Source organism: Trachypithecus francoisi, unplaced genomic scaffold (genome assembly GCF_009764315.1).
Source record: "Trachypithecus francoisi isolate TF-2019V2 unplaced genomic scaffold, Tfra_2.0 Contig00322, whole genome shotgun sequence".
Lineage (NCBI taxonomy): Eukaryota > Metazoa > Chordata > Mammalia > Primates > Cercopithecidae > Trachypithecus > Trachypithecus francoisi.
The window spans coordinates 66406-90988 of NW_022680569.1; the positions used below are offsets into that span (position 1 = coordinate 66406).

General features: G+C 42.8%; 1 long non-coding RNA gene across 2 annotated transcripts in view; it reads left to right on the top strand.

Annotated features, from left to right (window-relative positions):
* Nucleotides 1–20190, top strand: part of LOC117083316 — a 35171-nt gene extending 14981 nt beyond the window's left edge. For both annotated transcript variants that reach the window (XR_004437047.1, XR_004437043.1), the window contains exon 5: nucleotides 19517–20190. This is a non-coding gene — a long non-coding RNA (uncharacterized LOC117083316). The remainder of the gene's footprint in view (nucleotides 1–19516) is intronic.
* Nucleotides 20191–24583: the final 4393 nt, after the last annotated feature.

Genomic DNA, 24583 nt, shown 5'->3' on the forward strand with positions numbered 1-24583 from the left:
CTGGAGCTCAGAGCAAAGGAGGTCAGAAAGCATGTTTCTTAGCTCTGATCAGGTGGTGCTGAGAGCAGCATGGAGCTCAGAGTGATTGGAGCTCTGAGCAAGCTGGAGCTCGGTGCAGATGGAGCTCAGAAAACATGTTGCTTATCTCTGAGCAGGTGGTGCTCACAGCAATGTGGAGCTCAGAGTACTTGGAGCTCCAAGGAAGCTGGAACTCATAGCTGATGGAGCTTGGAAAACATGTTGCTTAGAGAGTAAGATGGCACTCTGAGAAGATGGTGCTGAGAGCAAGATGGAGCTGAGAGTGATTGGAGCGCTGAGCAAGCTGGAGCTCAGAGCAAACGAGCTCAGAAAAGATGTTCCTTAGAGTGAGGTGAAGCTCTGAGCAGATGTTGCTCAAAGCAAGATGGAGCTCAGAGTGATTGGAGCTCTGAGCAAGCTGGAGCTCGGAGAGATGGAGCTGAGAAAGCATGTTGCTTAGCTCTGAGCAGGTGGTGCTCAGAGCAACATGAAGCTCAGAGTGATTGGAGCTCCAAGGAAGCTGGAACTCAGAGCTGATGGAGCTCAGAAAACATGTTGCTTAGAGAGTAAGATTGCGCTCCGAGAAGATGGTGCTGAGAGCAAGATGGAGCTGAGAGTGATTGGAGCGCTGAGCAAGCTGGAGCTCAGAGCAAACGAGCTCAGAAAAGATGTTCCTTAGAGTAAGATGAAGCTCTGGGCAGATGGTGCTCAGAGCAAGATGGAGCCCAGAGTGATTGGAGCTCTGAGCAAGCTGGAGCTCGGAGCAGATGGAGCTCAGAAAACATGTTGCTTATCTCTGAGCAGGTGGTGCTCACAGCAATGTGGAGCTCAGAGTACTTGGAGCTCCAAGGAAGCTGGAACTCATAGCTGATGGAGCTTGGGAAACATGTTGCTTAGAGAGTAAGATGGCACTCCGAGAAGATGGTGCTGAGAGCAAGATGGAGCTCAGAGTGATTGGAGCGCTGAGCAAGCTGGAGCTCAGAGCAAACGAGCTCAGAAAAGATGTTCCTTAGAGTGAGGTGAAGCTCTGAGCAGATGGTGCTCAGAGCAAGATGGAGCTCAGAGTGATTGGAGCTCTGAGCAAGCTGGAGCTCGGAGCAGATGGAGCTCAGAAAGCATGTTGCTTAGCTCTGAGCAGGTGGTGCTCAGAGCAACATGGAGCTCAGAGTGATTGGAGCTCCAAGGAAGCTGGAACTCAGAGCTGATGGAGCTCAGAAAACATGTTGCTTAGAGAGTAAGATGGCGCTCCGAGAAGATGGTGCTCAGAGCAAGATGGAGCTCAGAGTCATTGGAGCTCTAAGCAAGGTGGAACTTGGAGCATATGGAGCTCAGAAAGCATGTTCCTTATCTCTGAGCAGGTGGTGCTCCGAGCAATGTGGAGCTCACAGTGATTGGAGCTGCAAGCAAGGTGGAGCTCGGAAAAGATGTTGCTTAGAGTAAAATGGAGTTCCGAGAAGATGGTGCTCAGAGCAAGATGGAGCTCAGAGTGATTGGAGTGCTGAGCAAGCTGGAGCTCAGAGCAAACGAGCTCAGAAAAGATGTTCCTTAGAGTAAGGTGAAGCTCTGAGCAGATGGTGCTCAGAGATAGATGGAGCTCAGAGTGATTGGAGCTCTGAGGAAGCTGGAGCTCGGAGCAGATGGAGCTCAGAAGGCATGTTGCTTATCTCTGAACAGATGGTGCTGAGAGCAGCATGGAGCTCAGAGTGATTGGAGCACTGAGCAAGCTGGAGCTCAGAGCAAACGAGCTCAGAAAAGATGTTCCTTAGAGTAGGGTGATGATCTGAGCAGATGGTGCTCAGAGCAAGATGGAGCTCACAGGGAATGGAGCTCTGAGCAAGCTGGAGCTCGGAGCAGATGGAGCTCAGAAAGCATATTGCTTAGCTCTGAGCAGATGATGCTCAGAACAACATGGAGGTTGGAGCGATTGGAGCTCCAAGGAAGCTGGAACTCAGACCTGATGGAGCTCAGAAAACATGTTGCTTAGAGAGTAAGGTGGCGCTCCGAGAAGATGGTGCTCAGAGCAAGATGGAGCTCAGAGTGATTGGAGCGCTGAGCAAGCTGGAGCTCAGAGCAAACGAGCTCAGAAAAGATGTTCCTTAAAGTAAGATGAAGCTCTGAGCAGATGCTGCTCAGAACAAGATGGAGCTCAGAGTGACTGGAGCTCTGAGCAAGCTGGAGCTCTGAGCAGATGGAGCTCAGAAAGCATATTGCTTAGCTGTGAGCAGGTGGTGCTCAGAGCAACATGAAGATCAGAGTGATTGCAACTCCAAGGAAGCTGGAAATCAGAGGTGATGGAGCTCAGAAAACATGTTGCTTAGAGAGGCAGATGTCGCTCCGAGAAGATGTTGCTCAGAGCATGATGGAGCTCAGAGTGATTGGAGCGCTGAGCAAGCTGGAGCTCAGCAAACGAGCTCAGAAGGATGTTCCTTAGAGTAAGATGGAGCTCTGATCAGATGGTGCTCTGAGCAAGCCGGAGCTTGGAGAGATGGAGCTCAGAAAGCATGTTACTTATCTCTGAATAGGTGGTGCTCAGAGCAGCATGGAGCTCAGAGTCATTGGAGCTCCAAGGAAGCTGGAACTCAGAGCTGATGGAGCTCAGAAAACATGTTGCTTAGAGAGTAAGGTGGCGCTCCGAGAAGATGGTGCTCAGAGCAAGATGGAGCTGAGTGATTGGAGCGCTGAGCAAGCTGGAGCTCAGAACAAATGAGCTCAGAAAAGTGTTCCTTAGAGTAAGATGAAGCTCTGAGCCGATGGTGCTCAGAGCAAGATGGAGCTCAGAGTGTATGGAGCTCTGAGCAAGCTTGAGCTCGGAGCAGGTGGAGCTCAGAAAGCATGTTGGTTAGCTTTGAGCAGGTGGTGCTCAGAGCAACATGGAGCTTAGAATGATTGGAGCTCCAAGGAAGCTGGAACTCAGAGCTGATGGAGCTCAGAAAACGTGTTGCTTAGAGAGTAAGATGGCGCTCTGAGAAGATGGTGCTCAGAGCACGATGGAGCTCAGAGTGATGGAGCTCCTGGCATGCTGAAGCTCAGAGAAGATGGAACTCCAAGCAAAATGGGACTCAGAGGTGTTGCTCACAGTAAGATGCAGCTCTGAGCAGATGGTCCTCAGAGCAAGATGGAGCTCCGTGCAAATTGCACTCAGGGCAAAATGGACCTCGCAGTAATTGGAGTTCCAAAGAAGATGCCTCTCTAAGCAGATGGTCCTCAGAGCACACAAGATGTAACTCAATGTAGATGGAGCTCAGTGCAAAATGGAGCTCAAAATGATTGGAGCTCCAAAGAACATGAATTTCTGATCAAATGGTGCTCAGGGCAAGATGCAACTCAGAGTGATTGGAGCTCCAAACAGGCTGGAGCTCAGAGCAGCTGGAGCTCCGAGCAAGATGAAGCTTGGAGAAGATGTTGGTCACAGTAAGATGGAGCTCAGAGCAAGATAGTGCTCAAAGTGATTGGAGCTCTAAATAAGATGGATCTCTGAGCAGATGGCGCTTAGGGCAAAATGGAGCAGAAAGTGATTGGAGCTCCAAAAAACATGGATGTCTGAGCAGATGGTTCTCAGGGCAAGATGGAGCTCAGATGGACTGGATCTCTAAGCAAGATGGAGCTGGGAGCAGATGGTCCTCAGAGCAGGATGAAGGTCAGAGTGATAGGAGCCCTGGGCAAGATGGAGCTTGGTGCAAATGGAGCTCTGAGTAGACAGAGCTCTGAGCAGATGGTGCTCTGAGCAGATGGTTCTCAGAGCAAGATGGAGCTCAAAGTGATTAAAAGCAAGATGGAGCTCAGAACAGGTGGAGCTCCAAGCAAGATGGAACACAGAGATGTTGTTCACAGTAAGATGGACCTCCAAACAGATGATCCTCAGAGCAAGATGGAGCTCTGGGCAGATGGCATTCAGGGCAAAATGGACTTCGAAGTGATTGCAGCTCTGAAGAAGTTGGTTCTTTGAGCAGATGGTCCTCAGAGCAAGATGTAGCTCCTTGCAGATGGTGCTCAGGGCAAAATGGGGCTCGAAGTGATTGGATGTTGCTCAGAGTAAAACAGAGCTCTGAGCAGATGTGACTCAGCAAGATGGAGCTCGAAGCATATGGAGCTCTAAGCAAGATGGACCACGTTGAAGATGATGTTAAAGACATGATGGACCTCAAAGTGATTGGATCTCTTAGCAAGGTATAACACGTGGAGCACTTAGAGCTTTCAACAAGATGGAACTTGGAGCAGCTGGATCTCTAAGAAGATGGTGCTCTGAGCAAGATGGAGCTTGGAGCAGATGGAGCTTGGAGTTATTTGAGCTCCGAGTAAGGCGGAGCTCACAGCAGATGGAGCTAAAAGCAAAATGGAAGTTGGAGCAGATGTTGCCTGGAGTATGATGGAGCTCGCAACAGTTGGAGCTCTGAGCACATGGAGTTAAAAGTAAGAGGGAGCTCGTAGCAGATGGAACTTTGAGCAAGATGGAGGTCTGAGCGAGATAGAGTTTGGAGCAGATGGAGTTCCGAGCATGATGGCACTTCGACCGGGATAGAACTCAGAGCAGATGGAGCTCCAAGCAATATGGCGCTCTGGTCAAGGTTTAGTTTTGAGTAGGTGATGCTCAGAGCAGATGGTGCTTGGAGCCATGTGGACCTTAGAGCAGAGGCAACTCTGAGCAGGATGGATCTCAGATCACATGGAGCTCCCAGCAAGGTGGAGCTCGGATTAGATGGAGCTATGAGCAAGATGGAGCACAGAGCAGATGGAGCTCAGAGCAGATAGAGCTCTGATCAAGATGAAGTCCTTATGAAGGTTTAAGTTGGAGCAGATGTAGCTCAGAGCAAAAGGTGTTTAGCGTAAGATGGAACTCGGAGTGATTGGAACTCTGAGCAAGATGGAGTTCGGAGCAGATGGAGCTCCAAGCAAGATAGAGCTGGGAGCAGATGGAGCTTGGAGCAAGGTGGAGCTTGGAGCAAGATGGACCTCTGATCAGATGGAGACACATTATTTGTGGTATGTTTCATTCACTCATGGTGACTTTTTAAACAACACATTATTTAGACATCATTTGGTGCCACGTCTGACCCACAGACCCTGGCTGAGTGAGGAATGAAAAAATATACACAGACACAGGTTTTTTCCCTGGGCCCATGACTAGGGTACCAGGTCATTCACTGACACTGAGGAGGATGCTGTGAAGAGTCACAGCAGCCACAGCCTTGACAAGCAAGTGTTGCAGGCATTTATTTAGTACAGATTTAATGACAAAGGCTTTGAGTCAACACAACTTGTGGGTGATTAACATAGTCACCCTCTCCAGAGAGAGCAGTCCTGTGCCTAGATGATTAAAAGCCAGGTTCCGAGGCCTAAGCAAACTAACTTATCTAGATCAATTCCCTCTCATTTCCTTGTTATCTACCCTGAGAGAATTCAGCTCCCTTCAACCAAATCCTCTTCCAAAGCTTTCGCAAAACCTCCCGGCCTTCCAAGAAGGTTTGCCTCTTTTTCCTATAATTTCTCCCACCACCCTGACCAATCTTCTACATCTCCCCCTTTTCTGTTTTTCACATCAGGTTTTGTTGACTGAAGAACACAGATGTGTGCAGCAACAGGTTTGTCTGGTGCAGTGGTTATGACTTGTATTCCTGCTTTGCATCCTAGAATTAGTAAATAACATAAGACAAACATGAGTATAATCAATAACATTCTTTTCCAGTCAAGGAGTGACCCTTGGGAGTGGGTATCTATTCAGGAGAGATGTTCTTGCACATCTTGCCATATGGCTGTTTGTTGGACGTGTAGATATATGACGTTTAGGGATTCTAGAATTTTAGTTTTAAGTCGCCTATGTCTTCTGATAAATTATTATATACGATTCCCCACAGGTGTTGTTTCACTTCATCCCAACTATGTATTGATTGATACCAAGGTAGAGAGGCGACACAGATATTCTTATGGTCCTAGTCACAGTATAATTGCTGTTGGAATGCCAGTGCATGTTGTCACTTCCCTATATATTCTAAGGCAGCCCTGAGGGCTTGTGGGCATACCAGAATCTTTTGATCTATACCCTGCTGTAAGAGAAGCTTGTTCGACACATTTCTGGCCAAGTTATCTGCAAAGGTAGCTATTTGTACTGGTTCAGTAATGGAGGCCACAGCAACACTAGCAGTTGCCAAGGTGACTGTGGCTGAGACTATAAGGACTATAAATGTGCCTATGAATCTTTTGTGTCTGACCTGGGGCAGGGCACGTTCTAAGGTGGCAAGAACAGAGGAACATTGCCAATTGCATGTCAAATTGACTGGTAGGAATGCTTCAGATTGTCTCCTTAATACCATGACTCTTGTATTATTTAAATGAGATATATTGTAATTAGTGATGCATGAGGCAAATGAAGTCTGTCACTGCACTTGGGTCATAAACATGGATTTTTGAGGTATAATGGAAATATTGATTCCCATAAGGAAAATATATGGATGAGTAGTGCAAATTAGGCACTGATCTGTGTGATTAAGAATAAAGATCATAATATAATTGTTACTGGAATTATGGTATATCCCATGCCTGGTGTTAAGGGAGATGCTAAGGTGTCCCAGGCACCATAAAGTGTCTTCGGGTGGCATGGACTCTACTTGGGGTCTGGGATATCCTATCCCTCCATCGGCTCGAATTATAGGAGAACAGGACATGGCTATGAAACTATGATTGATACCACGATGAATGCAGACATCAGTATGGTCGCTCTGAAAATGGCATTGGGGGTTTCGGTCTAAGATATTATAATTGCCTCTCTGGAGGCTATGAGCTTCTTCCCTGTGACCGACTTCCCAGCAAAAGTGGAATCCATTACTTTCCCTTCTACATTCTTCAGCATAGGAAGGAATGTTGGGAAAAGTGACATTGATTGCATTGCCTGGTTTAAGGCTCCCTGCAACCAAGAATGTGAAGGCATTTCCTTTGCCATGATGCAGCCATCATAGTGTTTGGGCAGGTACACAGGAAGGGTTAGAACTATTATAACTTACACACAGTGGGAGGATAGTAGAGTGATATGTAGTGTTACCTGGCACCTTAGTCCAATGTGTGTCATTAATGAGGGACCCCACTGAGGTAAGTCAGTCCCTCCTAGCCCAGCAGTTGTGTTATTAGAGGCTGGAAAGGGGGTGGTCTGCCCAGGAAGCAGGCCGGAAAAAAGGTGGATCTAAGAGATAAGCCCAAAAGAGTGTAGCAGGTATGGGTTGCAAGCAAAGTGAGAGCATAAAAAGGATCAACACCCTATGTGAGTTGCAATGTATAATAGAGAGCATAACAAGGAACATATTATCTGGAGTGAATGGTGGTTGTGTCCAGAGCAGGATTCGCTCAGCCTCCTGAATTGTCTTCTTCAGCATCCCCCAGGTAATGCTGGGGCTTGTGTCATCCAAAAGAGCCACATCGTCCGGAGCTGCGTGTCCTGCAGGGTCATTTTCTTCATTTCTGGTACTGGGATGGGTCCTAGCCACGCCGTGGTATGGTTTGATGTGTCCTGCTGGAATCCAAAGAGGACTTGAGAGGATGTGAACAGAAGCATATCCTCTTCGCCATGTTAGCAAATCACTTGGACCACACCGTATATTACTGTTTACATCTTTCCATAAAATTGTGGGTTTTATTCTTGAGAGGTTTTAGCAAAGTGCTTTTCTACAGCTGATTGAAATTTATCATTTAAGTTTTTAAAAATTAATGGTAAATAAGGCTTGTGCCAATAGTGTTGCAGGTTCCTTACATCCCCCCCCACCTTTTTTTTCTCTGAGCCTGTTTTTAAGGATGCAATGGACACGTTTTACTATGGCCTATCCTTAGGGGTTATACGGGATGCCTGTGGAATGTTGAATGTTCCACGTGTGACAAAATTGTTGAAGTTGTGAGCTGGCATAAGCCGGACCATTGTCAGTTTTAATTTTTGTGTGCTGCCCCATAAACGCAAAGTTAAAAGATGATGTTTAATGACATATCGGGTGGACTCTCCAGGTAAAGCATGTTCGCTAATTAGGTGAGAATTGGTATCAATGGATACATGTACATATCTTAGTTTTCCAAATTCAGGGATGTGTGTAACATCTGTTTGCCATAACTGATTAGTTTGTAGTCCTCTAGGGTTAACACCTATTGAAGGAGGACATGTGCCTGTGAGCTGGCAATCTGGGCATTGCAGGATAATATTTAGTCTTTGGGTAAGTTGAAAAAGTTAAGTTCCTCCAATTTTGGTGGAAAAATTAATGCGATTGGGTGGCTTGGTCAAGCAGTGATGTCATAGCTTGAAGGTCTGCTTGATCATTGACATGAACTGGTGGGTCAGGGAGTGAGCTGTGGGCTTGAGTATGTGTGATAAAAATAGGATGCATACTTTGATCTAGCAATTGCTGAAGTCACAGAAAAAGTACACACAGGGTGGGGTCAAGAGTAGAATTAATGAGGGCTGTCTCAAGGTTCTGCAATAAATAGAGTAAGCAGAATCACTAACAATGTTGATAGACTGAATGGAAAAGGTCTCCAGGGCCAATATTAAGGCTCCAACCTTAGTTCTCTGAGTGCTAGTAAATCCAGAAAAAGTAAAGAAATTAGTCCCTTTTCCATTTTTACCAGAGCCATCGATAAAAAGCATGAAAGCATTAGGTATGGGGGAGTGAACTAGTTTTGTAGGCACAACTACAGGGATACGAGATAAGAACTGAATTAGTTTGTCAGCAGGAAGGGCATGCTCTATATGGCCTGCATAATCAGAGAGTGTTATCTGAATACCTAGAGATACGGGTAGTACTGCTTCAAATTGCTTTTTACTTAAAGCAATTTTGATGACATCAGGGTCATAACCTAGCAGCTGTTTGCATCATCTGTGGCCTGAATAGATGACTTTCTTAACTAACTGGGTATAGGGATATAGAGTATTAGTCCCAGTATGTAAGTCAAAAGCCCATTCTAGGAAGCATAGCACTGGAGCCATCTGTCCTATTAATTCTGTTGGGGAGTGTTTAGTAGGAAAAAAAAAAGCAGTTGAACTGAATATTTTGAGTCTATGCAATCTAGTTTTGTCTCTGAGAAGTAGCTTGCTCTATTTCCTCAATTTCTCTTTGCTGCAGGAGTTAAATACTTGGGAGAGTCTAGGGCTGTATTGCCCTTTAGGTTAGAAAACTGTCTTTGCAGCTTATCAGAAGTTATGCACAAGGTGGGGCAAAGCCAATTAATATCACCCAGTAATTTTTGATCATCGTTTAAAGTATGACAGTTGCTAGTATTTAACTTAAACTTTTGAGGTCGTACTGACCAGGAAATTAATATGTATCCAAGACATTTCGAAGGAGAGGACATTTGTACTTTTTCAGGTGCCAAGATTAAACCTCTTAACTGTGTATTCTTTAAGACAGAGGCATACAAACTTAAAAGTTCTGGCTCCGTTGGGTCTGCCAGTAAAATACCATCCATAAAATGAATAATCTTGTAATTAGGAAATTTTTTTCTACTGGAGAGCAAAACCTGACTTACATGATACTGACACATGGTAGGACTGTTTAACATTCCTTGAGGAAGCAGTCTCCGATGCAGTCAGTGAGCTGCCCTTTCATTATTGATGGCTGTTATGGTAAATGCAAATTTTTCTCTGTCCTGTTCTGCAAGGGGAATAATATAAAAGCAGTCTTTTAAGTCAATAATGAGTATAGGCCAATTTTGAGGAATTGCTCTGGGGGAACGGAGGCCCTGTTGAAGGGGCCCCATAGGTTGCAAATTAGCATTGATAGCCTATAAGTCATGTAAAAGTCTCCACTTGGCCAGATTTTGGGGAATCATGAAAATGGGTGAATTCCAAGGACTTTTTCATGGTTCTATATGGCTGGCTTTTAATTGCTCCTCAACTAATTAATGGGCTTATTGTAATTTCTCTCCCTTTAAAGGATACTGTTCTAACCAAATAACATTTTGATAGAGCCACATTAGGTATTATGGGAGGGATAATAACAGTGGCCATTATTAGAAAGGGGTCTGCAGAGTGACCCCCCCCCCAATTGGGCTAATATGTCCCATCCCCAAAGATTAACAGGGATGGGTATGATTAGATGTTGTATAACTGATTTTCTTCCCTCTGAATCACAACATGTTAGGGGGCACATGCTCTGCTTGGCTGTGTGTGTTTCCCTGATGCCTGCAATTGTTTGTTTCTGACCAAGTTTCTGGCCAGTTTTGATCACTAGTGATGGAAATGTCTGCCCCTGTGTCCAATAAGCCAGTAAAATTTTTCTTTCCAATTTTTAAGGTAATCATGGGTCTCTGATCAGGAACTAATTGGTTTCAATATACTCCTGTGGCTCCCGTGCTTCAAAAACTTCCCTTTCCCCTTTCCTTTCCTTGGGTATTGGGAACCTGGTATGGTTAAAGTAGTAACTGAGCTATCTTTGATCTAGGGGGAAGAACATACAGACCTTTACATTCCATCATAACTAATATCTCACCTTGATAATCACTGTCAATTACCCTGGTGAGCACATTGATTCCTTTACTGGATAGGCTTGATCCCAGATTCCTACTGTTCCCAGAGACAGTGGGCCCCAGATTCCAGTTGCAACCCTTTTAGGGTCTTGTACTTCTTTTAACACTAATTCATTGGGGCAGAGTAAGTCTAGTCCTGCACTGTCACTGTTGACTGCTCTGAGAGAGAGGACTGTGGGCTTTGCATCCAACTGAGGAAAGCCACTGGCATTGCTCCAGTTTGGAGCTGGGCCTGGGGCTGGACCCTCAGGAAGTTTCCCACCTGATTGCTTAGGGGGTTGCCGTTTTTTATCAAATTTGGACCTGCATTGATTTGCCCAATGTTTCCCCTTTTTACATCGGGGGCATATAGAAGGTGGTTCTTTTCCTGAGTTGCCTTGGTCTCTACTAGTGGGGCATTCCTTCTTCATATGACCTGGCTCTCCACATAGAAAACAATTTGGGTTTTTCTCCCTTTTCATTTTAGGAGGTCTTAATGCTATAGCCAATATTTTGGCTTTGTGTGTTTCAGTCCCAACCAGTTGACATGCTTGTATAAGTTCTCCAACTGTGGCTGCCTTTCCTCTGATTGCCTGCATTGCTTGCTGGCAGTTGACATTAGCATTTTTTTTTATTATTATACTTTAAGTTCTAGGGTACATGTGCATGACGTTTATATCATGTATAACTCCCCAATGCAATCCCTCCCTCCTCCCCCCTCCCCATGATAGGCCCCAGTGTGTGATGTTCCCCTTCCCGAGTCCAAGTGATCTCATTGTTCAGTTCCCACCTATGAGTGAGAACATGCGGTGTTTGGTTTTCTCTTCTTGTGATAGTTTGCTAAGAATGATGGTTTCCAGCTGCATCCATGTCCCTACAAAGGACGCAAACTCATCCTTTTTTATGGCTGCATAGTATTCCATAGTGTATATGTGCCACATTTTCTTAATCCAGTCTGTCACAGATGGACATTTGGGTTGATTCCAAGTCTTTGCTATTGTGAATAGTGCCGCAATAAACATACGTGTGCATGTGTCTTTGTAGTAGAGTATTTATAATCCTTTGGGTATATACCCAGTAGTGGGATGGCTGGGTCATATGGTACATCTAGTTCTAGATCCTTAAGGAATCGCCATACTGTTTTCCATAATGGTTGAACTAGTTTACAATCCCACCAACAGTGTAAAAGTGTTCCTATTTCTCCACATCCTCTCCAACACCTGTTGTTTCCTGACTTCTTCATGATTGCCATTCTAACTGGTGTGAGATGTTATCTCATTGTGGTTTTGATTTGCATTTCTCTGATGGCCAGTGATGATGAGCATTTTTTCATGTGTCTGTTGGCGGTATGGATGTCTTCTTTTGAGAAATGTCTGTTCATATCCTTTCCCCACTTTTTGATGGGGTTGTTTGTTTTTTTCTTGTATATTTGTTTGAGTTCTTTGTAGATTCTGGATGTTAGCCCTTTGTCAGATGAGTAGGTTGCAAAAATTTTCTCCCATTCTGTAGGTTGCCTGTTCACTCTGATGGTAGTTTCTTTAGCTGTGCAAAAGCTCTTTAGTTTAATTAGATCCCATGTGTCAATTTTTGCTTTTGCTGCCGTTGCTCTTGGTGTTTTAGACATGAAGTCCTTGCCCATGCCTATGTCCTGGATGGTACTACCTAGATTTTCTTCTAGGGTTTTTATGGTATTAGGTCTAACATTTAAGTCTCTAATCCATCTTGAATTAATTTTCGTATAAGGGGTAAGGAAAGGATCCAGTTTCAGCTTTCTACTTATGGCTAGCCAATTTTCCCAGCACCATTTATTAAATAGGGAATCCTTTCCCCATTTCTTGTTTCTCTCAGGTTTGTCAAAGATCAGATGGCTGTAGATGTGTGGTATTATTTCTGAGGACTCTGTTCTGTTCCATTGGTCTATATCTCTGTTGTGGTACCAGTACCATGCTGTTTTGGTTACTGTAGCCTTGTAGTATAGTTTGAAGTCAGGTAGCGTGACGCCTCCAGCTTTGTCCTTTTGACTTAGGATTGTCTTGGCAATGCGGGCTCTTTTTTGGTTCCATATGAACTTTAAAGCCGTTTTTTCCAATTCTGTGAAGAAAGTCATTGGTAGCTTGATGGGGATGGCATTGAATCTATAAATCACCTTGGGCAGTATGGCCATTTTCACGATATTGATTCTTCCTATCCATGAGCATGGTATGTTCTTCCATTTGTTTGTGTCCTCTTTTATTTCACTGAGCAGTGGTTTGTAGTTCTCCTTGAAGAGGTCCTTTACATCCCTTGTAAGCTGGATTCCTAGGTATTTTATTCTCTTTGAAGCAATTGTGAATGGAAGTTCATTCCTGATTTGGCTCTCTGCTTGTCTATTACTGGTGTATAAGAATGCTTGTGATTTTTGCACATTAATTTTGTATCCTGAGACTTTGCTGAAGTTGCTTATCAGCTTAAGGAGATTTTGGGCTGAGACGATGGGGGTTTTCTAAATATACAATCATGTCATCTGCAAAGAGGGACAATTTGACTTCTTCTTTTCCTAACTGGATACCCTTGATTTCTTTCTCTTGCCTGATTGCCCTAGCCAGAACTTCCAACACTATGTTGAATAGGAGTGGTGAGAGAGGGCATCCCTGTCTTGTGCCAGTTTTCAAAGGGAATTTTTCCAGTTTTTGCCCATTCAGTATGATATTAGCTGTGGGTTTGTCATAAATAGCTCTTATTATTTTGAGGTACATTCCATCAATACCGAATTTATTGAGCATTTTTAGCATAAAGGGCTGTTGAATTTTGTCAAAAGCCTTTTCTGCATCTATTGAGATAATCATGTGGTTCTTGTCCTTGGTTCTGTTTATATGCTGGATTACGTTTATTGATTTGCGAATGTTGAACCAGCCTTGCATCCCAGGGATGAAGCCCACTTGATCATGGTGGATAAGCTTTTTGATGTGCTGCTGAATCCGGTTTGCCAGTATTTTATTGAGGATTTTTGCATCGATGTTCATCAGGGATATTGGTCTAAAATTCTCTTTTTTTGTTGTGTCTCTGCCAGGCTTTGGTATCAGGATGATGTTGGCCTCATAAAAAGAGTTAGGGAGGATTCCCTCTTTTTCTATTGATTGAAATAGTTTCAAAAGGAATGGTACCAGCTCCTCCTTGTACCTCTGGTAGAATTCAGCTGTGAATCCATCTGGTCCTGGACTTTTTTTGGTGGGTAGGCTATTAATTGTTGCCTCAATTTCAGAGCCTGCTATTGGTCTATTCAGGGATTCAACTTCTTCCTGATTTAGTCTTGGGAGAGTGTAAGTGTCCAGGAAATTATCCATTTCTTCTAGATTTTCTAGTTGATTTGCGTAGAGGCATTTATAGTATTCTCTGATGGTAGTTTGTATTTCTGTGGGGTCGGTGGTGATATCCCCTTTATCATTTTTTATTGCGTCTATTTGATTCCTCTCTCTTTTCTTCTTTATTAGTCTAGTTAGCGGTCTGTCAATTTTGTTGATCTTTTCAAAAAACCAACTCCTGGATTCATTGATTTTTTGGAGGGTTTTTTGTGTCTCTATCTCCTTCAGTTCTGCTCTGATCTTAGTTATTTCTTGCCTTCTGCTAGCTTTTGAATGTGTTTGCTCTTGCCTCTCTAGTTCTTTTAATTGTGATGTTAGAGTGTCAATTTTAGATCTCTCCTGCTTTCTCTTGTCGGCATTTAGTGCTATAAATTTCCCTCTACACACTGCTTTAAATGTGTCCCAGAGATTCTGGTATGTTGTATCTTTGTTCTCATTGGTTTCAAAGAACATCTTTATTTCTGCTTTCATTTCGTTATGTACTCAGTAGTCATTCAGGAGCAGGTTGTTCAGTTTCCATGTAGTTGAGCGGTTTTGATTGAGTTTCTTAGACCTGAGTTCTAGTTTGATTGCACTGTGGTCTGAGAGACCATTTGTTATAATTTCTGTTCCTGTACATTTGCTGAGGAGTGCTTTACTTCCAATTATGTGGTCAATTTAGGAATAAGTGCGATGTGGTGCTGAGAAGAATGTATATTCTGTTGATTTGGAGTGGAGAGTTCTATAGATGTCTATTAGGTCCGCTTGGTGCAGAGATGAGTTCAATTCCTGGATATCCTTGTTAACTTTCTGTCTCGTTGATGTGTCTAATGTTGACAGTGGAGTGTTGAAGTCTCCCATTATTATTGTATGGGAGTCTAAGTCTCTTTGTAGGTCTCTAAGGACTTGCTTTATGAATCTGCGTGCTCCTGTATTGGGTGCATAGATATTTAGGAGAGTTAGCTCTTCCTGTTGAATTGATCCCTTTACCATTATGTAATGGCCTTCTTTGTCTCTTTTGATCTTTGATGGTTTAAAGTCTGTTTTATCAGAGACTAGGATTGCAACCCCTGCTTTTTTTTGTTCTCCATTTGCTTGGTAGATCTTCCTCCATCCCTTTATTTTGAGCCTATGTATGTCTCTGCATGTGAGATGGGTCTCCTGAATACAGCAGACTGATGGGTCTTGACTCTTTATCCAGTTTGCCAGTCTGTGTCTTTTAATTGGAGCATTTAGTCCATTACATTTAAGGTTAATATTGTTATGTGTGAACTTGATCCTGTCATTATGATATTAACTGGTTATTTTGCTCGTTAGTTGATGCAGTTTCTTCCTAGCCTCGATGTTCTTTACATTTTGGCATGTTTTTGCAATGGCTGGTACCGGTTGCTCCTTTCCATGTTTAGTGCTTCCTTCAGGGTCTCCTGTAAGGCAGGCCTGGTGGTGACAAAATCTCTGAGCATTTGCTTCTCTGTAAAGGATTTTATTTCTCCTTCACTGATGAAGCTTAGTTTGGCTGGATATGAAATTCTGGGTTGAAAATTCTTTTCTTTAAGAACGTTGAATATTGGCCCCCACTCTCTTCTGGCTTGTAGAGTTTCTGCCAAGAGATCTGCTGTTATTCTGATGGGCTTCCCTTTGTGGGTAACCCGACCTTTCTCTCTGGCTGCCCTTAAGATTTTTTCCTTCATTTCAACTTTGGTGAATCTGGCAATTATGTGTCTTGGAGTTGCTCTTCTGGAGGAGTATCTTTGTGGCGTTCTCTGTATTTCCTGAATTTGAATGTTGGCCTGCCCTACTAGGTTGGGGAAGTTCTCCTGGATGATATCCTGAAGAGTGTTTTCCAACTTAGTTCCATTTTCCCCCTCCCTTTCAGGCACCCCAATCAGACGTAGATTTGGTCTTTTTACATAATCCCATACTTCTTGCAGGCTTTGTTCATTTCTTTTTCTTCTTTTTTCTTGTGGTTTCTCTTCTCGCTTCATTTCATTCATTTGATCCTCAATCGCTGATACTCTTTCTTCCAGTTGATCGAGTCGGTTACCGAAGCTTGTGCATTTGTCACGTATTTCTCGTGTCATGGTTTTCATCTCTGTCATTTCGTTTATGATCTTCTCTGCATTAATTAGTCTAGCTGTCAATTCTTCCACTTTTTTTTCAAGATTTTTAGTTTCTTTGCGCTGGGTACGTAATTCCTCCTTTAGCTCTGAGAGGTTTGATGGACTGAAGCCTTCTTCTCTCATCTCGTCAAAGTCATTCTCTGACCAGCTTTGATCCGTTGCTGGCGATGGGCTGCGCTCCTTTGCAGGGGGAGATGCGCTCTTATTTTTTGAATTTCCAGCTTTTCTGCCCTGCTTCTTCCCCATCTTTGTGGTTTTATCTGTCTCTGGTCTTTGATGATGGTGACGTACTGATGGGGTTTTGGTATAGGTGTCCTTCCTGTTTGATAGTTTTCCGTCTGACAGTCAGATGGACTGTCTGTTGGTCTGTTGGAGATTTCTTGAGGTCCACTCCAGACCCTGTTTGCCTGGGTATCAGCAGCAGAGGTTGCCGAAGATAGAATATTGCTGAACAGCGAGTGTACCTGTCTGATTCTTTCTTTGGAAGTTTCCTCTCAGGGGTGACTCCACCCTGTGAGGTGTGGGGTGTCAGACTGCCCCTAGTGGGGGATGTCTCCCATCTAGGCTACTCAGGGGTCAGGGACCCACCTGAGCAGGCAGTCTGTCCGTTCTCAGATCTCAACCTCCGCGTTAGGAGATCCACGGCTCTCCCCAAAGCTGTCAGACACAGTCGTTCTCGTCTGCACCGGCCCCGGCTCTTTCCCCTGTTGGACTGCAGCTGTGCGCTGTCCGCAGAGGTAGAGTCTACAGAGACAGGCAGGCTTCCTTGAGCTGCTGTGAGCTCCACCCAGTTCGAGCTTCCCAGCGGCTTTGTTTACCTACTTAAGCCTCAGCAATGGCGGGCGCCCCTCCCCCAGCCTCGCTGCTGCCTTGCGGATAGATCCCCGCAGACGGCTGTGTTAGCAGTGAGGGAGGCTCCGTGGGCGTGGGACCCTCCCGGCCAGGTGTGGGATATATTCTCCTGGTGTGCCTGTTTCCTTAAAGCGCAGTATTGGGGTGGGAGTTACCTGATTTTCCAGGTGTTGTGTGTCTCAGTTCCCCTGGCTAGGAAAAGGGATTCCCTTCCCCCTTGCGCTTCCAGGTGAGGCGATGCCTCGCCCTGCTTCAGCTCACGCTGGTCAGGCTGCAGCAGCTGACCAGCACCGATTGTCCGGCACTCCCTAGAGAGATGACCCCAGTACCTCAGTTGAAAATGCAGAAATCACCGGTCTTCTGTGTCGCTCGCGCTGGGAGTTGGAGACTGGAGCTGTTCCTATTCGGCCATCTTGCTCCGCCCCCCCGACATTAGCATTTTTATAAGCTAATTGCAACAATAAGGTTTCAGCGGCCTGGGCATGACCAATTTGTCTCTTAATTGCCTGGGTTAACCAATTGATAAATTCAACAAATTGCTCCTGAGGCCATTGTTGAACATTTATGAAAGATCCCTGTTGAACTCCACTTTTGGGAATTCAGTCCCAAGCCCTAAGAGCATGCAAAGACACTTGTGCATACGCTTGGGGAGCAAAATTTAGTTCTTGTTGTACATGGGCATGGGGACCCCGGACATGGGGACCCCTCCCCTAGAGCATAGCAACTGTCATGTCTTGCCCAGTCACTTGATTCTGGTTGACTTGTTCGCACAACTCATCATATTCTGCCTTCCAGCAGAGGTATTGGCTGAGCTCCAAAGTTGTTTTAACTAGCACTGACCAGTCCCACGGGGTCATGCAGAAGTTGTCTGCTATGGCTTCAGTTATTCCTTTCGTAAATGAGCTAGTAGCACCATTTCTTTTAATGCTTTTTCATATCTCTTTATAAGAGTAAAAAGAGATGAGTTCATGTACCTGATTGCCTTGTTGGTCTTGCATTACTGGGCAGGCTAAGAGCTCCCCTTCTAATGCTGCTTGCCTAAGACAGGATCCCATAGCTATAGCGTATCCCTTGTCTTTTCTCCAATTTATTGGAGGAGGGGGATCAGGCAGAATCTCTGTTTCCTCTTTGTTATTTTTGCTTGCTAATGGCTGGACTGAGGGAGAAGGAGAAAGCAGTAAGGTAAGTGATAGCTCCTCTTCCCTTCCCTTTTTTGGGCTCTTCCATGTAGAGCAGGACCAAAGCAGCCCAGACTAAGGGCCATAACATTAGAGATGTTATTGAGAACCATTGCCCTTGTGCATGATGTTAAGATTTCTCCCCACTTGTTCCCAGAGCTCTACATCTAGCCTACCTTATTCCCAGAGCTCTGCATCTAGCATGCCTATTTCCCATGGGTTATGGGAAACAACAGTTAGCATGGGGTCCCTTAATTGAGCCTGTGAAACCAAGGTTCCACGAACCTTAAGCAGCTGTTTCAATACTTTTATAAACTGTTGCTGCTAAGCTGCTAACTGTTGTCTCATGATGAAATCATAGCCTGAACAATTCCCTCAAACTTGGAAATCCCAAGCAGGCATCAATGATTTACTTACTGACAGTACAGTCTGTTCACCTTCGTTTTTAAGGGTTCCGTCATGATTTGTTGCAGCGTTCCTCACACGGGATACCACCTGCTGAGTCTGACTTGCAGACCCTGGCCCAGTGATGGAAGAAAAAGGTACACAGACACGGATTTTTTTGTCTGGGCCTGAAGCTAGAGGACCAGGCTGCTCACAGACAGAGGATATCGTAAAGAGTCACAGCAGCTACAGCCCCAACAAGCTTGTGCTGCTGGCATTTATTTAGTACAGATTTGATGATAAAGGCTTTGAGTCACCACAACTTGTGGATAATTAATATGGTCCATTCCCCCTTCCAAGAGAACAGTCCTGCATACAGATGATTCAAGGCCAGGTTCTGAGACCTAAGCAAACTAGCTTATCTAGATCAATTCCCTTACACTTCCTTATTACCTACCCTGACAGAATTTAGCTACCTTCAGCAAAATCCTCTTTCGAAGCTTTTGCAAAACCTCCCAGCCTTCCAATAAGGTTTGCATCTTTTTCCTATAATTTCTTCCGTCACCCTGACTGACCTCCTACAATTTGGGAAAAAAATAAACACTCAGCATTTGTCTTTTGCAATCTTCACAGAAAGAAATTCTAGCAGATTTTACTACAGACTTCTAGTGAAGGAGCAGACCAGATCTTTATTGGCAACGTGTGTTATGATCCCAGTCCTAGAATGGAAAGTTTAATGACGGTTTAGGTCTCAACAAAATACATAATCCAAGAGAAGACTTAAGGATTCCTACCTCAAGCTCATTGTCTTCAAATATCAGAATGGAGAACTACTTGACAAAGGTTATAGTATCTCCTTTCCTTTGGTTTTCAGATTTCTAATATAATTCTTTTATTTTTCTTTTAATAGATCAGGGCATGTCCAGGAGCACATTGGAGATCTTATAAACCAGGCCTCTCACCTTTGGGAAAGGGATGCTAAGGGTTGGCTCTGCTGGGGTGTCACCTGGTCTTCATTCTCAGCTCTTCCCTTTCTTGGGACCCCTGGCCTCTATTTTCCTTCTCATTATTAGGCCTTGTTTTCTGAACCTTTTCAGTTTACTTCCTCTCCTAGAAACCATCAGACTTCAAATGATCTTGTGATGGGGATATCAACCTCTTTCTTTCCCTCCAGGACAACCAAGTCCCTACATGTCTCCTCTGGACAACATGGGTTAAACCTTCCAAGAAACAAAAACAATCGTCAAATCCTCCTCACCATGACAGGAAGCAAGGAGGAAGGCCCCTGAAGACCCTTGATATCCCTTCTCAGCAGCAAGCAGCTTCAGAGAATGACCTCTGTCCCATCTCCCAAAAGATTTCTGAGCCCCAAATCCTTGAGGGAGAAATGTAAGAGTAGACAGTCAATATGAGCAGGCATGAAGGGGGGTATCCATGTTGGAAAGAACTCCCAGGAACACCTTTTAGGATGTCCAGCACTAACTCCATGGTCGAATTGTCAGAATGTTGTTAACTAGATGATAAGGAAGGAAAAAGGCAAAAGGGGAATTCCTGAGAGCTGAGCAGGCACAATTAGTACAAAATTCATGGCTATACCTTCTGGGGTGGCAGTAATAAGCAGTGCCACCATTAGATAGGATTCATATTGATCACTGGTTCCAGTGCATGTGCATTAAACACAGTAAGGGAGGATCCCCCAAACTTTGGTGAGAACTGGGTAAAAAAAGAACTGAGACAATAGAAAATCACAATGCAGAATGTCTTGGGGGTGTTTCTAGCAGGGTCAGCCTACTCTTCTCTTGGAGTGTTCTTGTATTTCTCCAATTAAACTTTAGCTTGCTTTACAAATTGGTCTTTGGGGTAAATTATTTCTTCCAAGAAGACAACCAAAGATTGCCCAGATCGATAGCATCATCCTGTGATTTCACTCATAGCAAGAGTCTATTTCTGGGGATCATAAAGTGAATACAATAATGACAAGGTGTATCACTTATAGAGTTGGTAAGGAAAAAAAATAGTCCAACTATGCTTGACTTGCTAAGAAATTTGTCTAAGGTTTGACTATTTTTCAACTGGGGAAAAATCACAAAAGCCAGGTGCAGTGGTGCACAACTGTATTCCCAGCTACTCCAGAGATTGAGACAGGAAAATGACCTGAGCCCAGGAATTCAAGGCTGTAGTGTGAAATGATGGTGCCAGTGAATAGCCACGGCACCTTTTCACTGCAGCATGAGCAACATAGCATGACCGTGTCTCTTGAAAAGATAGCAACAATTATAAAACATTTGTTTCAACAAAAATAAATTGTAAGTTTTTTGTGTCTCATTATTATTTTAAAAATTTAATCAATGCACTTTAACTTACAGTTTTGATGGCGTTTTTACGATCTCCTTAATGCCCAGAAAATATAGGTCCATGTTAAACGAGGCCCCCCCCCCCGCTTTTTTTTTGCCTGGCTTCATGTCCTAGCACATAGAAAAGCAAATCCAATGTTAAGAAATTATTGCATCAGATATAGCTCAAAAAGGAACAATTTAAATGGTTGTTCTAATACATAAATTACAAGTTCCTAGCTAGTAGAAAAAAATATATTTCTTTGTGTTATTTCTCTGCAAAAATGAGATGATGAGAGTCTCAGTGCTTTATAGTCATGAAATGTTGCCACAGGGTGAAAAAAGAAAATGAATAATGATTCTGTAAACTGTTAAGCATGATGAAAATGTAAATGTTACCAGTTTTTACCAGCAAAATCTGGTAATATGTCATTTTACAAGATGACAATGAAAGAGTATACAAATGAAGATGTAGTGCCAGAGAAGATTTTTGAGGTAAGTGGTGTTTATTTTTTAGTATTTCTGGATAACTTGAAAAATTGTTTAACAATGTAGTAGTTCCAAGGTAGACTTAGTTTCCTTGTGAGATACTGGTTTGCCAAGTCATGTTAGACTTAATAAAAGATTTAAAGTCATTCTGTGGATACAAAAGTGTGATTCCATAATCACAGCAGGATGCTTTGAAAGAATCCTAATATAGTTGCTGTCTACTAAATTAAGTTACAGAAAGAAGATAATTTGTAGAGTTGCTGGTAAATGTAAGTTGATTTTAAACTGATGAACTTTCTGTATGCCTCTTTTATGTTGGATTTTAATATAATGTCATTTTCAAACAGTTAAAACCCATTTTTTCATTCTGCGATGAGCTAAAGGAAGGCATAACAAGCAGTGAAGATACCCAGAAAGTAATGCATGAATATTATATCGATCCAGTACGGTTAGACTGCTTCTTGCAAGTGGCATTTGTCATGGCCACAACATCCAGAAAGATAAAAGAAAAAGCTGTTTTTCCACCAAAGATTGGCAAAAATCTGGAGAGGGAAGTGGATATATACATAAAGGTCATCAACAGAAAGCCACTTTGAAGTTTAAAGTGTGTGGGTTCTTTACAGACAAATATGGTTCCACACTATGAAGACTAGAACAGATTGTGTTCATGTATAGTAAACAAACACAATCTAATGATATTGCTTCTAGAAAATGTGGAGGCAAATGTGGAAACAAATGTCACTTCAGGGGGGCTCTCTAGCCTTGGATTCGAAACTATCATATTTATTACACAAAAGAAGATGGTTCTTTTTCGTATTTATTATTAATTTTTGTCGGTACATAGTATTAATGGAGTACATGAGATGTTTTGCTACAGGCATGCAATGTGAAAAAAACCACATCATAGAGAATAGGGTATCCCCTTGATCATTCTCTGAGTTGCAAACATTCCAATTACACTACGTTATTTTCAAATATATGATTAAGTTATTTTTGACTATAGTCACTCGGGTTTTCTATCAAATACTAGGTTTTATTATTTATTATTTCTATTTTATTAACAATTGCCCCCTCCTGCTCACTATCTCACTACCTTTTCCAGCCTCTGGTCACCATCCTTCTGCTCTCTATGTCCATGAGTTTCATTATTTTGGTTTTTAGATCCCAGAAATAAGTGAGAATATGTGATGTTTGTCTTTCTGTGCCTGCCTTGTTTTAGCATAATAATCTTCAGTTCCATCTCTGTTGCTGGTTACAGGCTCTCATTTTTTATGTCTGAATAGTACTCCACTGTGTATATGTACCACATTTTCTTCATCTGTTAATGGACACGTAAGCTGCTTCCGAATATTAGTAACTGTAAACAGTGCTGCAGCAAACCTAGGAGTGCAGAAATCTCTTTGATATACTGATTTCCTTTCTTTTGGGTATACACCAAGCAAGTTGTTGGAAAATCATAATGAAGAGTGCAAAATGACTAAGCTACAGCGTATTGTCATTATTCACCCTGATGTGGAAAAGGGCATGAATTTAATAGAAAATAACTTTGCAGATTAAAATCTTAGGTGTGTTTTTTTAGTGCCATAGTCTTGGATGATGGGTTCCTAGAAGCTCTCAACATCTTTTCTTAATTGGAGAAAGTGTTAAGTCTCCAAATATCTGGGGCAGTACATATTCAACTTTTGACAAGAGAGCAGGAACTTGATTAATTTGAGTGCTATTCGTTAGTTTCTGCTTTCATTGAGAATGCAACACAAACCAGCTAGGCTGCTGCTAATTCCTTGCTGGGCATCTTCTGCTACTGTCACAGGAACTGTGATCTCACTGGATAATCTATTAACTGGGGAGTCTTTAATCTTGAATGACTGCTGCACAAATTATCCTCAAAACATTTTAGCCACCAGAGGAATACTCTTCAAATACCCCAAATCTGCCAGTATCTTGAATCATGCTTGATTCTGAATAAGTCTCAACAAGTCATGTAAAGGGGGCTCTCTGGCCTTGAAATAGTGATGTTTTTATGCAGAAAGGAGATTGTTCTATTGTGATTATTTTATTGAAAATCCAACTTCTGAGCCATTAAAAAAGCAAGTTAGAAAATCAGAATAAAGAATGCAGAATGATTAGACTACAATGTATTGTCAGATTTGATTTCAAGAAATTATAGGAAAACTTTCTAAAGTTCCATCTCACAAAATTTATTTTTACAAAGAATTGAAAGATAAATTTAGTTGTATGGAAGATTTTTTACGTGTTTTTTCTCATTCTTCATCTCAGATATCAAAATTCCAATTACACTACGTTATTTTCAAATATATGATTAAGTTATTTTTGACTATAGTCACTCGGGTTTTCTATCAAATACTAGGTTTTATTATTTATTATTTCTATTTTATTAACAATTGCCTCCTCCAAGAATGTATATTCTGTTGATTTGGGGTGGAGAGTTCTATAGATGTCTATTAGGTCCGCTTGGTGCAGAGATGAGTTCAATTCATGGTTATCCTTGTTAACTTTCTGTCTCATTGGTCTGTCTAATGTTGACAGTGGGGTGTTGAAGTCTCCCATTATTATTGTCTGGGAGTCTAAGTCTCTTTGTAAGTCTCTAAGGACTTGCTTTATGAATCTGGGTGCTCCTGTATTAGGTGCATATATATTTAGGAGAGTTAGCTCTTCCTGTTGAATTGATCCCTTTACCATTATGTAATGGCCTTCTTTGTCTCTTTTGATCTTTGATGGTTTAAAGTCTGTTTTATCAGAGACTAGGATTGCAACCCCTGCTTTTTTTTGTTCTCCATTTGCTTGGTAGATCTTCCTCCATCCCTTTATTTTGAGCCTATGTGTGTCTCTGCATGTGAGATGGGTCTCCTGAAGACAGCAGACTGATGGGTCTTGACTCTTCATCCAGCTTACCAGTCTGTGTCTTTTAATTGGAGCATTTAGTCCATTTACATTTAAGGTTAATATTGTTTTATGTGTACTTGATCCTGCCATTATGATATTAACTGGTTATTTTGCTCTTTAGTTGATGCAGTTTCTTCCTAGCCTCGATGGTCTTTACATTTTGGCATGTTTTTGCAATGGCTGGTACTGGTCGTTCCTTTCCATGTTTAGTGCTTCCTTCAGGGTCTCTTGTAAGGCAGGCCTGGTGGTGACAAAATCTCTAAGCATTTGCTTATCTTTAAAGGATTTTATTTCTCCTTCACTTATGAAACTTAGTTTGGCTGGATATGAAATTCTGGGTTGAAAATTCTTTTCTTTAAGAATGTTGAATATTGGCCCCCACTCTGTTCTCGGCTTGTAGAGTTTCTGCCGAGAGATCTGCTGTTAGTCTGATGGGCTTCCCTTTGTGGGTAACCAGACCTTTCTCTCTGGCTGCCCTTAAGATTTTTTCCTTCATTTCAACTTTAGTGAATCTG